This window comes from Bombina bombina, chromosome 1 (assembly GCF_027579735.1).
Source record: "Bombina bombina isolate aBomBom1 chromosome 1, aBomBom1.pri, whole genome shotgun sequence".
Lineage (NCBI taxonomy): Eukaryota > Metazoa > Chordata > Amphibia > Anura > Bombinatoridae > Bombina > Bombina bombina.
The window spans coordinates 1,050,021,792-1,050,034,677 of NC_069499.1; positions in this window are offsets into that span (position 1 = coordinate 1,050,021,792).

The following is a 12,886-nucleotide window of genomic DNA, read 5'->3' on the forward strand; positions in this document are numbered from 1 at the left end:
TTTACCCCTTTATGCTATATATATATTATTTTGGCCTAATGCACCATTTTACATCTCCATTGTGATACGTTATACTTATTTAATTTGTCCAACGCCACCATCATAGCTTCATGGTAAGATCAGTCCTGAAGATACCTGAAAAACAACTATATGTGTTATTGGGGAAAAACTGGAAGGAAAGGTGAGAATCCTTCTATCTTCATTGGTTTTCTTCCTGCAAGATAAGACTTCAGACAGTTTACATAGAAATGTTATTTCATGTGGCCTCCCAAAACTAATCACAATGGAGGTATCTGTTATTGTTTTTTAGAAAGAGAATGCATCAATTAACTATACATTCTAAATATTGGCATTTAAAACTTAATAATGAAAAACACTTAAAATTATTAATTGAACTTAAAACTAAAGTACACATTACACAATACAAATGTACTGCAAACAAATATGCTCATAAACAAAAATGAATTATTTAATTTGAGCCCTCCAGCTCTGTCAGTTGCTTCTTTAGAAACCCAATTTCATCTCTCATTCTCCTGTTTTTTGTTTGAGTTCCCAATAACTTAAGTTGGCCTTATTGTTCATCTCATTTGACCTCAGCCTCCAATTTTTATACTTATTTTCTCCTCTGTTAATATCACCATTTAAATTCCTGCCTCTCCAGTTTCCTGAATTTGATGCTCTACTATTCTGATATCCACAAACATTCCTTCTGTTACCCCTCTCTGATTCCTGCCTGTGAATATTCAGAATATTCTCCATTGACTGCTTCACTGCAGAAATTGCCTTAATGGTGTATGGGTGATAATTCCACCACTTCTCAGCTCTAGTGAGCACCATATCTAAGTTTGTGGAGTTTGGATCATCCAGCTTTAGAAACTCCTGACATTTTCTGGGGAGAGCTTCAAGTACCCTCTGCATGTGAGCTGGTGACCCCCAGACCATTTGGGCCTGTGGCTGGTGCAGCACACACCAGAATAAAACTCTTTTTGCTACTTCAAATGGCCCATCTAGTGGTCTCATGGTAATTTCACTAATCTCTTTTTCTAGACTAGTAAAATTGAAAAAGGTTTTAACTATCCTCCCAGCCTGATCACATATACTTGAATTGAATCCTAATAACTTGTTGGCATAGGGGCCCATGGCATTGTGAAGCAATTCTGTCCATTCCTGCATGCTCATACCTCATTTTAGGGCTTTTTCAGTTCCCTTGTGAAACCAATGTGAAAAGTTATTAAAGCTGTTTGTGGGGATTGTGCCCCACCATTTCTTAAAATGCTTATCTGCTACAGTCATCGGCCTAGTCTGATTTGAAAAACCTGTAGGAACTTTCAGGGTGTTAAAATTCTCAGATACTATGACAGGGGCAATTGGAACAGAACTTGTTTTTTTAGTGGGGTCCACTTGCATTTTATCTTGTTTTATTACTTGTTTTGGCTCTTTCCTTTGTGGCAGTAAGTGATCACTATCTGCATCATTCCCAGAAATATCACTAATTATTTTTTCTTTTTGTTCAATTTTCATCTGTAACTCAGTAATTTTATTTGAGTATTCGTTTCTGCTGTGTTCTGTTAATTTTAATTGACGTTGTAATTTACTGATCTGTATGGTGTTAAAGCAGAAAGCTTAATACAATCTCTGTCAGTCTGTGTGTTATCTAACTTTAATTTAAGGTCTTTATTTTGCTCTGTCAGGTCACCAATAATGTTTGTTAGTCCCCTTATTGTTGAAATCACTGCCTGCGCTATCATACATTTTCTTTTATTATTATTAATCTTTTTAAGAGTTAATACATGTGTTAATATATCTAAAACACTTTTACACTTGTTGTTTTTAGCTTCTGGGATGAGGAATGGACCATTATATTTATGAATATAATTGTCAAAATAATCACAAATTTCCTGTGAAATATAGTTTTTCCCAGACATTTTAACAGATCACAGGTAACACCCGAAAATAAAAAATAAATAAAAAACAATATATATAGTTCTCTTTTAAAAGGTGTAAACCATCAATAATACTAACCTAAATAAAATAAATGAACAAAGCAAAGCAAGGAAGCCTTTTTACTGATATTTTCCTAAAACAATTAGCTAAAGCAATGGAAGCATACAGTGTTAAATTGAGGAAAAATTATAATAATAATAATTAAACTTTCATTATTCAGATAGGACATGTAATTTTAATCAACTTTCCAATTTACTTTTATCATCAAATTTGCTTTTTTTTCCCTTGGTATTCTTAGTTTCATAGGTAGGCTCATATACTAAATTCTAAGCCTTTGTCGCCAAAATGTAGTTATTAATTAATTTAAAATATCTTTACTTTCTACTAAATATAATTCTAATTTAGTCATCTCTATGGTAATACCACTAAAACCAACACAAATAAATTGTGAAATAAACTCTATGAGAGGGTCTCCATTATTTCCAAACGTTTATTTAGGAATCAATACATGTTAATAATAAGAGAAATATTTACAGGTATATATACAAATCTATTTTACAGCAACACAGTCCACTTTAAGACAGGGCAACTTTACTATAATAACCCCAATTTGTCCAATAATGCTAAAATAATCATAGGAATATACTTAGCCACATTTTCCAGGGTGTCCACCATCAGCCATCTTTCTAGGATAAAAAGATAAGAAAAAGAGACAGAGGTTCTGGTGTTACAGTATTTTATACCCCAATTCAACAGGGAGTGGCCTATCAAATGCCACTCAAAGGCCATTGGGAGTGTCCCACCTAGACAGACACTAGACAAAAGAACTACTTGAATATTCAACTTTAAAACCAGCTATGTGAATTGCCAGGTATAAAATCTGTGAGCTCTATTCCAATATTCCTGTGATAAAATGTCACCACAAGGTGTTAGACTTCTTCTCAGCCGGCTCTCCCCATTGATGTCTATGGGGAAATCATGCACGAGCACGTACAACCAGCTCAACGCTGACTTAAGCAGCGCTGGTATTGGAGTGCTAAATTTTTCTCTACGCTCACTTCTTGCCTTTTAACGCCGGGTTTGTAAAAACCTGTAATACCAGCGCTGCATGTAAGTGAGCGGTGAGAGAAAACTGCTTGTTAGCACCACAAAGCTCCTAACACAAAACTCGTAATCTGGCCGATTGTTTTGATAATTTTCAGCTCACAGATGTGTTTCTCTAAAGGCAAGCTGAGGAGAATTACACTAAGAATTCTCCTTGCGTTTGATAATTTGAGCCCTATATATAATTTAAGTGTATAAAGTGTGATTATCATCAAAACTGCAAATCAAACAGTGTAAGGATTCCACTCCGCTTTTTCCCTCTCACCATCTTATCACATGGTTTCCCTGTCCAACCTGTACTTAAGGGATCACCTGACTGCAAACAGGTGCTTAGTTATTAAAGTTTGTAGCTGCACCTAGCTGTGGTGTTACACCAGCATTCTTGTTAATATCAAGCTGTTTGGATTAAATCCTATTCCTCCTCTACCTAAAGTACTGGATATTTCTCCACTTCAACTGTGTCTCTATTCCATGTACTGGCTACGTTTTTGACTCTCCTGATTTTGCTTCAATTCTTTCCTGCTCAGCAGACCGCAGACAAACAGCTGCTTCAACTCGCCTCCGTAAGCTGTTCGCAGCACTGCACTCCTGCACAACGTCAGTTTAACTCTCACTGTTCCTATGAACCGTCCTTACCTGGTACCAGTTGTAAGTAGTGTTTTTTTAAAAAACGGACATTTACTTTTGATTCCTTTTGCGGCTCTGCTTCCTAAGCCGTTCTGAAACGTAAGCGGTTAAGAGGCTCCTCCTCCAGCTGGATACAAGCCGGAACATTGCACGCTGTCGCTACTTCAAAGACTGGTTTGGATACAGGGGAAAACACTTGCTACAAGTGGAGTATTGCATCATACCTAACAATTTCTTTGTTGCAACATCCACTCCTCCTTATACTACTAAGCTATGAACTAATTTAACATCAGGGTGAGCTAGCTATTACGGCCACAAAGTATATTAAGCGATACTGTTTCAGCTTACTCACTGCCTCTTGACTTAAAAGGAGAAACTTATCCCATCTTATTGTTTTTCTTAGTTAAACACCACTCTGTGCCATATAAACAGTTCTGGGTGTTCACTGTTAAACTCAGGTACTTTGCCGTTATATCCTAGCAGCATCCTATCTGCAATTATTATTTCGTCACTGAAAGCAAACAGGTCTATGCTTACACAATAGCCCTTCTGAACAAGTGATACAAATTTACATCTACTGCATCTGCAGTTGTGATCCAACCTTCTAGTAACTGACTGAATATTACAAACAGATATCACAATATGGATATGATCAAATGTTTTACAACTGAAAATAAAAAAGGATACAAATGATTACTCTAGAAATGTAACTACTATAAACATTTACTAAAATTACTCAGATAAAACTGAGCATACATAACAAAATCGTGTACATTTTACAAACATACCCTAGTAATTAGTATATTATTTTGTACCTTTTGGAAACACACTATCCAAAATTAATATCTATCTGGTCTTTTCTGCAACAATATAGTTTTAATACAACCTCCTTGATTCCTGTTATATATACAGTGGATATAAAAAGTCTACACACCCCTGTTAAAATGTCAGGTTTCTGTGATGTTAAAAAAATGAGACAAAGATAAATCATTTCAGAACTTTTTCCACCTTTAATGTGACCTATAAACTACACAACTGAATTGAAAAACAAACTGAAATCTTTTAGGTAAAGGGAAATAAAAATAAAAAACTAAAATAATATGGTTGCATAAGTGTGAACACCCTTTTATTACTGGGGATGTAGCTGTGTTGAGAATTAAGCAATCACATTCAAAATCATGTTAAATAGGAGTCAGTACAAACCTGTCATCATTTAAAGTGCCTCTGATTAACCCCAAATAAAGTTCAGCTGCTCTAGTTGGTCTTTCCTGACATTTTGTTGGTCGCATCCTACAGCAAAAGCCATGGTCCGCAAAGAGCTTCTAAAGCATCAGAGGGATCTCATTGTTAAAAAGTATCAGTCAGGAGAAGGGTACAAAAGAATTTCCAAGGCATTAGATATACCATGGAACACAGTGAAGACAGTCATCATCAAGTGAAGAAAATATGGTGCAACAGTGACATTACCAAGAACTAGATGTCCCTTCAAAATTGATGAAAAGACAAGAAGAAAACTGGTCTGGGAGGCTGCCAAGAGGCCTACAGCAACATTAAAGGAGCTGCAGGAATATCTGGCACAAGTACTGGCTGTGTGGTACATGTGACAACAATCGCCCGTATTCTTCATATGTCTGGGCTATGGGGTAGAGTGGCAAGACGGAAGCCTTTTCTTACCAAAAAAAACATCCAAGTCTGCCTAAATTTTACAAAAACACATCTGAAGTTTCCCAAAAGCATGTTGCAAAAGGTGTTCTGGTCTGATGAAACCAAAGTTGAACTTTTTGGCCATAATTCCAAAAGATATGTTTGGAGCAAAAACAACATTGCATATCACCAAAATAACACCATACCCACAGTGAAGCATGGTGGTTCAACAAACAAAAATATCAGTGCGCCAACATGTGATAAATATTGATAATATAAATGTTAAACCCTAATAAATACACTGGTTAAATATTTAAACCTAGGTATTCAATGTGAATATTATCACCAATAATATAGTGTGATTGTAACAATAAATCCAATGAAAATATAAAAGCTAATAAATAATTACAAAAATTGTTGCAAATGTTATTGTATAGAAAGTTCAAAGTCCAAAATTGGATCTCCAACAAACCGCTGATTTTTGGTTCAATATATGATGGCAGGCTGCTTCTTCAAAACTCTTGTTGGTGGCCCAAGAAGATAGAATCTACAGATATAAATGATATAAAAACAAAAGAAGGTGCCAACATAGTGCACAATCAGTAGTTAAAAACACGCCATTCATGCAAGTATTGCCGTACTTACAAGATTTCAGACACTTGAGAAGTGTCACAAGCGCATCCTGGACTCTTAGGAGTCATCCAGCTAACTCCCACTCCTGCACTTTCTGGGTCAAATGTCCGTATATGACCGGTAGTCCTCTGGGCTGGAAGATAACCAACGTCAGGTGTACAGCACTTTCACTGCAGCACACTACAAAGAGCTCAGGTCCGCAATGTAACCGGCAACAACTTTCAACCAAGGACCACAGTGCGAGTGATCAGAAATAAACAGTTTGTGGCAACAAAAGTCTTGATTAAAAGATTAAAAAGACTTTATTGGTAACACAGCATCAGTGCCTGCCATCTTGGAAACATGGTGGTGTCAGCATCATGCTTTGGGGTTGTTTTTCTTCAGCTGGAACTGGGGCCTTAGTCAAGGTAGAGGGAATAATGAACAGTTCCAAATACCAGACAATATTGGCACAAAACCTTCAGGCTTCTGCTAGAAAGCTGAGCATGAAGAGGAACTTCGTCTTTCAGCATGACAACGAACCAAAGCATACATCCAAATCAACAAAGGAATGGCTTCACCAGAAGAAGATTAAAGTTTTGGGATGGCCCAGCCAGAGCCCAGACCTGAATCCAATTCAAAATCTGTGGGGTGATCTGAAGAGGGCTGTGCACAGGAGATGCCCTAATATTCTGACAGATTTAGAGTGTTTTTGCAAGTCAAGATGTGCCATGTTGAAAAACTCATACCCAAAAAGACTGAGTCCTGTAATAAAATCAAAAGGTGCTTCAATAAAGTATTAGTTTAAGGGTGTTCACACTTATGCAACCATATTATTTTAGTTTTTTTATTTATTTCCCTTTACCTAGATTTCAGTTTGTTTTTCAATTGATAAGATAGTAGCACTATATTAAATATATAGTGATAGTGTGCGCCAATATGGAAACAATTGAAACTAGAATACAAACATAAAAAACAAAATAAAAGTGCTCATACACATAAATACAATAAAACAAATAATTGTGAATGTGCCGGTTCAAAGGAAGTCCAAAAACAATTTAAATACAAGTCCAAAAACAATTTCAATGAAACCTTAGGTGATATCGCAGACGTTAGTACAGTCTCTGGTATGGTGGTGAATTCAAAAGCTGGGCTGCTTGTCTTGGGACTGAGTGATCGATCAGTACATCTATAGGATGGACAAAGAAAGACAGCGCCTCATAGTGTAGACAAACTTCAGAATATGGTATTACACTAGAACAAACGGATGGAAACATACTCACAAAAGTGCTGGCACTATTATGTAAAGAAGTGTGAATGTGCAGGATGACATTCAACAGCAGTCAGTACGCTGAATAGCGGATCTTCCAAGATGTCAGAGATGCAGCCGTGGACTCTCCTCCGTAATGCACAGGAGATCTTCAATATTGGCACCGGGTATAATGTACGGTTTCCCCTCTGTGTCTGGAGCGAGCGGCACAATCCGCAATTGAGAGATAGCTTATGTGTTTAAAAACTCCCCCGAAAAAACATACGGCTAGATTTGGAGTTTTGTCGGTAACGACCCGAAAAACTAACGCCGGCTTTTTTCTGGCCGCACCATAAAAATAACTCTGGTATTGAGAGTCCACAGAATGGCTGCGTTAGGCTCCAAAAAAGGAGCGTAGAGCATTTTTAACGCAGCTTCAACTCTCGATACCAGAGTTGCTTACGCAAGCGGCCAGCCTCAAAAACGTGCTCGTGCACGATTCCCCCATAGGAAACAATGGAGCTGTTTGAGCTGAAAAAAAACCAAACACCTGCAAAAAAGCCGCGTTCAGCTCCTAACGCAGCCCCATTGTTTGCTATGCGGTAACCCTTCCTACGTCTGCACTTAACACTCTAACATGTACCCCGAGTCTAAACACCCCTAACCTTACACTTATTAACCCCTAATCTGCCGCCCCCGCTATCGCTGACCCCTGCATATTATTATTAACCCCTAATCTGCCGCTCCGTAAACCGCCGCTACTTACATTATCCCTATGTACCCCTAATCTGCTTCCCTAACATCGCCGACCCCTACATTATATTTATTAACCCCTAATCTGCCCCCCACAACGTCGCCTCCATCTGCCTACACTTATTAACCCCTAATCTGCCGAGCGGACCTGAGCGCTACTATAATAAAGTTATTAACCCCTAATCCGCCTCACTAACCCTATAATAAATAGTATTAACCCCTAATCTGCCCTCCCTAACATCGCCGACACCTAACTTCAATTATTAACCCCTAATCTGCCGACCGGAGCTCACCGCTATTCTAATAAATGGATTAACCCCTAAAGCTAAGTCTAACCCTAACACTAACACCCCCCTAAATTAAATATAATTTTTTTTTTTTTTTTAAATATATTTTTATTGAGATTTACAAATAAATACAAACAAACAATTTGTCCACATACAAGAACTGAAGAAAGGAAGGGAAAAGAGAACGGCAGAGCACGAATATATATATAATATTCAGGTTAATATAGTGCATCGTATACATTACAATTTAAAAACCAAACGAGAAGAAAAAAAACAAACACAAAAAAAAAACAGAAAATATAATCATCTTGAGTCCTAGTGAAAAACAGTGCATATTGTGCTTATAAAAACTAAAAACAGAGAAGACCCTATGTCCATAAATACATATGTCTGTATATTACAATATGAATAAACATTTGAGGTTAAAAAGATTACCTTCCTTCTAAAGCTAAGGGTAATACAAAACAGTACATATACACAAGTCCGTATACTGTTGAATCAAGATGAACCAAATCAGTGGATTAATAATATCTGTGACAAAAAGGAAAAAAAGAAAAGGAGAATAAAAAAGAAATCTCTTGCTACTATCTATTAATGTAAACATCCAAATTTGGTTAGAAATCATATAGTGTAGTCAGGTGGTACTGAGTAAAGTCCCTATACTTTCATCGACTCAATTCTTTTCTCGCCAATATTCCCCACATTATGTGTGCGCTACCCAATGTAGAATAAGACCTGGCTCCCTCATTTTATGTACATAGCCAGGTAGACATTGTGACCGAACCACCCAAAACATAAAACAATAAAAACACAAAAACTCACAAACGAAACAAACCAAGGAAAAAAGAGAAAAAAAAAAAAAAAAAAAACCCCTCCTCTCGTCCCCCCAACCTCCCCCCCCCCCCACACACACTCACTCCCCTTCTACTGCCCATTCGCCAGGGAAGTGGCCTGCCAAAATGTTTATCTGTAGATATTCCGAGTTAATGATTGGTTTGATTAATTTTTTTTGATGCATGAGGGGCAAAGATCTTACAAAAATCTCCCATTTCTTAAAAAATACTGCTAAGTGTATATCCTGTGGGTAGGGTATGTTAGTCTGTTCTATTATGAACTGATCAGTCAATGCCCTTTTAAATTGTACCATCGTAGGTAGAGCAGATGCTTTCCATGCCTTAAAAATAAGGTTCCGCGCAGTCAGGATAATGGTATTTATCAGGTTATAATTCTTAATTGTATGCTGATATTTTACTAAGAAAAAGATCTCAATAGGAGATATCTTATAGTCCATCTTAAGAACAGCCATCATCCAATATATAATTTTCCCCCAGTATTGACGTGCCTTTGGGCAACTCCATAAACAATGAAATAGATCAGCGTCTGTAGTTGAGCATCTAGGGCATAGAGCCTTTGTTTTATACCATTTGGCTAAGACAGCAGGCGTAAGATACCTCTGGAGCCCGACTTTTATCTGTGACTCCCTCCAAGATGTCGGAACCCAGGACTGTTGCGCTATTTTGAAACTCTCTATGATAGTCTGCTCATCTATATCCGGAAATAAATTTGCCCATTTAACAACCATCTCGTCTATTTGTGCTTTGGATGGTTTCTGAATTACTAGTAGATATAAAGGGGAGATTGCGTAAATTCCTGCCGCGTACATTGTAATCCTGGTCTGCAGCTCACCCAATGACCAGTCATTCCCGTATTTCGCGAGCATCTCTTGAAGAAAGTGCCTAACTTGCAGGTAAGCGTAGAAATCACGTGTCCCTATATCAAACCGAGATACAATATCTTGAAATAATACGGTAAGTCCTCCCGCATCTCGCAACTGACATAAATTTTGGAGACCTTTGGATTCCCAAACTGAGAATAACCGGTTCGAGAGGCCAGGACTGAATTCTGGGTTGCCCACTATAGGTAGATATTGTGAAACATACAGCGAATTCCCCGTTTCTATACATAAACTTTGCCATGCGATAATGACATTCTTCAGAGTATTCAAATAGAATACATTGGATGGAATGGAGGTAAGTGGGCAGTGCAAGAGAGCTTTCAAATTGAATGGCGCCACAATCTGTGATTCCCAGGTGAGAGACGTAATTTGCTCCTTCCCAGTAAACCAATCAAGTGCAAATCTAGCTATTATAACCTGATTATATGACTGAATGTTGGGGAGCGCCAAGCCTGCTGATGTCTTGGAATTCATGAGCCTATGTGCGGCAATCCGTGGTCTTTTGCCATTCCATAGGAATTTGGAACAGGCCTTATTATAGATAGTGATATCTTTCTTGTGTAGAAACCATGGGATATTCTGCATAATGTAGAGGAGCTTTGGGAAGATGACTGCTTTAATCAAAGTCACCCGAGCCGTTAATGAGATAGGTAGCCTGGTCCATTCCTCCAGTTTACTCTTGCAAGAGTCCATTACTGTTCTGTAGTTTAATCCATACCAATCCTCCGGGTTTCTAGATAATCGTAAGCCCAGATATGTAATCTGAAGGACCTCTCTATAGGGGTGGTTCACCTGCAGTGCCGGATTCTTATCTATCCACATGAGTTCAGATTTAGATGTATTAATCTTGAACCCTGAGATCTCTCCGAACTCGTGAGTAATACTCTGTAGGATAGGTAATGACACTTCAAGATTAGATAGAAATAGAAGAAGATCATCCGCATAGAGAAGAAGAATCAGCTTCTCACCCGCTAGTGAGATCCCCTCAAGTTCATGCCGTAATTGAATGGCCAAGGGTTCTATACTAAGATTGAACAAGAAGGGAGATAGTGGGCAGCCCTGTCTAGTCCCTCTGAACAGATTAAAACGTTGAGTAGAGGTGTTGTTGATAATTACAGCGGAGGAGGGGTTACTATAAATTAAACGAATATAGTTGTGGAAAGGACCCGAAAACCCGAATTCGTCTAGCGTGGTGAACAAATGGTCCCAACTGACCCTATCGAAAGCCTTTTCTGCGTCAACTGTCAAAATAGCCTTATTTATGTTACCATGAGATTCCTTAGTTTTATATATGTTCCAAAAAGATTCAATCAAAATTAGCAATTTCCTTATATTCTTTGTCGGCTTACGTCCATGCATGAAACCAGATTGGTTCTCGTGAATTAGGTCGCCCATGTACGGTTTTAACCGTAAGGCCAAGATAGATGCGAGCAGCTTATAGTCGGTATTTAAAACCGAGATAGGCCTGAAAGAACTTGGTAGTTCAGGATTTTTCCCCTTTTTTAGGATCAGCGAAATATTTGCGGACGTAAAGGATGCAGAACAGCTCGTATTCTCAGAAAAATAGAAGTTGAACAGCTTGACTAGAATAGGTAATACCTGGGGTTGAAGGATCTTGTAATATTCTATAGGGAGAGCATCTGGACCAGCTGCTTTATTGAGTTTCGCGTTTTTAATTGCCCAAATTATTTCTTCTTCCGTAATAGGAGCGTTGATAGCCGTTCTGGCTTCTGTAGATATGCGAGGAACTTTAATCTTTCCCCAGAATGACTCCTTTTTATGTAGTTCAGTAGGCTCTTGGGTATATAAATCCTGGAAGAAATTAAAAAATACTTTTTCTATGTCGGAGTGGTTTGTGAATCTAGAGGTTCCTTGTTTGATAGAGGTAATTGTATATCTAGGTGAAGATTTAACTAGCCTTGCTAAAAACTTCGCTGATCTGCCCATAAACCCTCCATATCTTGCTTTCATTTTAAGTTCTTCCTGGGCACTGATCTGTTTCAAGAATGAATCACGGAGCGTCTTTGCTGTGACATAAGCGTCCCAGCACTCTCTCGTTCGTCTAATAAGATACGCTCTATATGTATTCTTAACACGGTTGGCTAATTGCCTGGCCCCTGAACTGCTGTTTTTTGACAAGTGAAATGTATACGACTTAATCTCTCCTCGCAAAACGGCTTTAGAAGCCTCCCAAAACGTCTCGATTTTGTTTAAATAATTATAATTATTATTGAGGTATTCTGCCCACTTCAATCGAAGGTGGTTCTGAAATTTGATATTATTGCTCAGATATCTAGGGAAGAAGATATAATTCTTACCAGGCCGCCTACTAACGGCACTAAGTCCTAATACAATCACCGCGTGGTCAGAAATAGTTATGTCTTCAATTCTGGTGGTCCAGTTCTGAGCTAACATGGTTTCTGAAACCAGGAAATAGTCGAGACGGGAGAAAGACCGTTGAGCATGCGAAATACACGTATAAGCGCGAACATCAGGGTTCTGAACTCGCCATAAATCAACCACCCCCAGGTGGGAACATACTCTCTGAAAGATCCTCAATTTTCTGTCTCTACTGTTTCGCATCCTATTGTTAGAGTTATCTAAGATGGGGTCTGCTAATAGGTTAAGATCGCCTGCAATGATTAAGTTTGATCCTATGTAACTATGTAGTTTTACAAGAAGAGCAGACCAGAAATTATTGTCAACTTGATTAGGGCCATATATGTTACAGAGTGTATACCTAATGCCTTTAATTTCCAACTCCAATATTAAAAATCTCCCTTCAGTATCGAGTTCAGTCTTACTTATCCTATATTCTAGCTTACGGTTCAACAATATTGCCACCCCCCTCTTTCTAGAGGTAAATGGAGCCGCCACAACTTCCCCCACCCACTTAGATTTGAGTTTGGGTATTTCACTAGCGTTAAGATG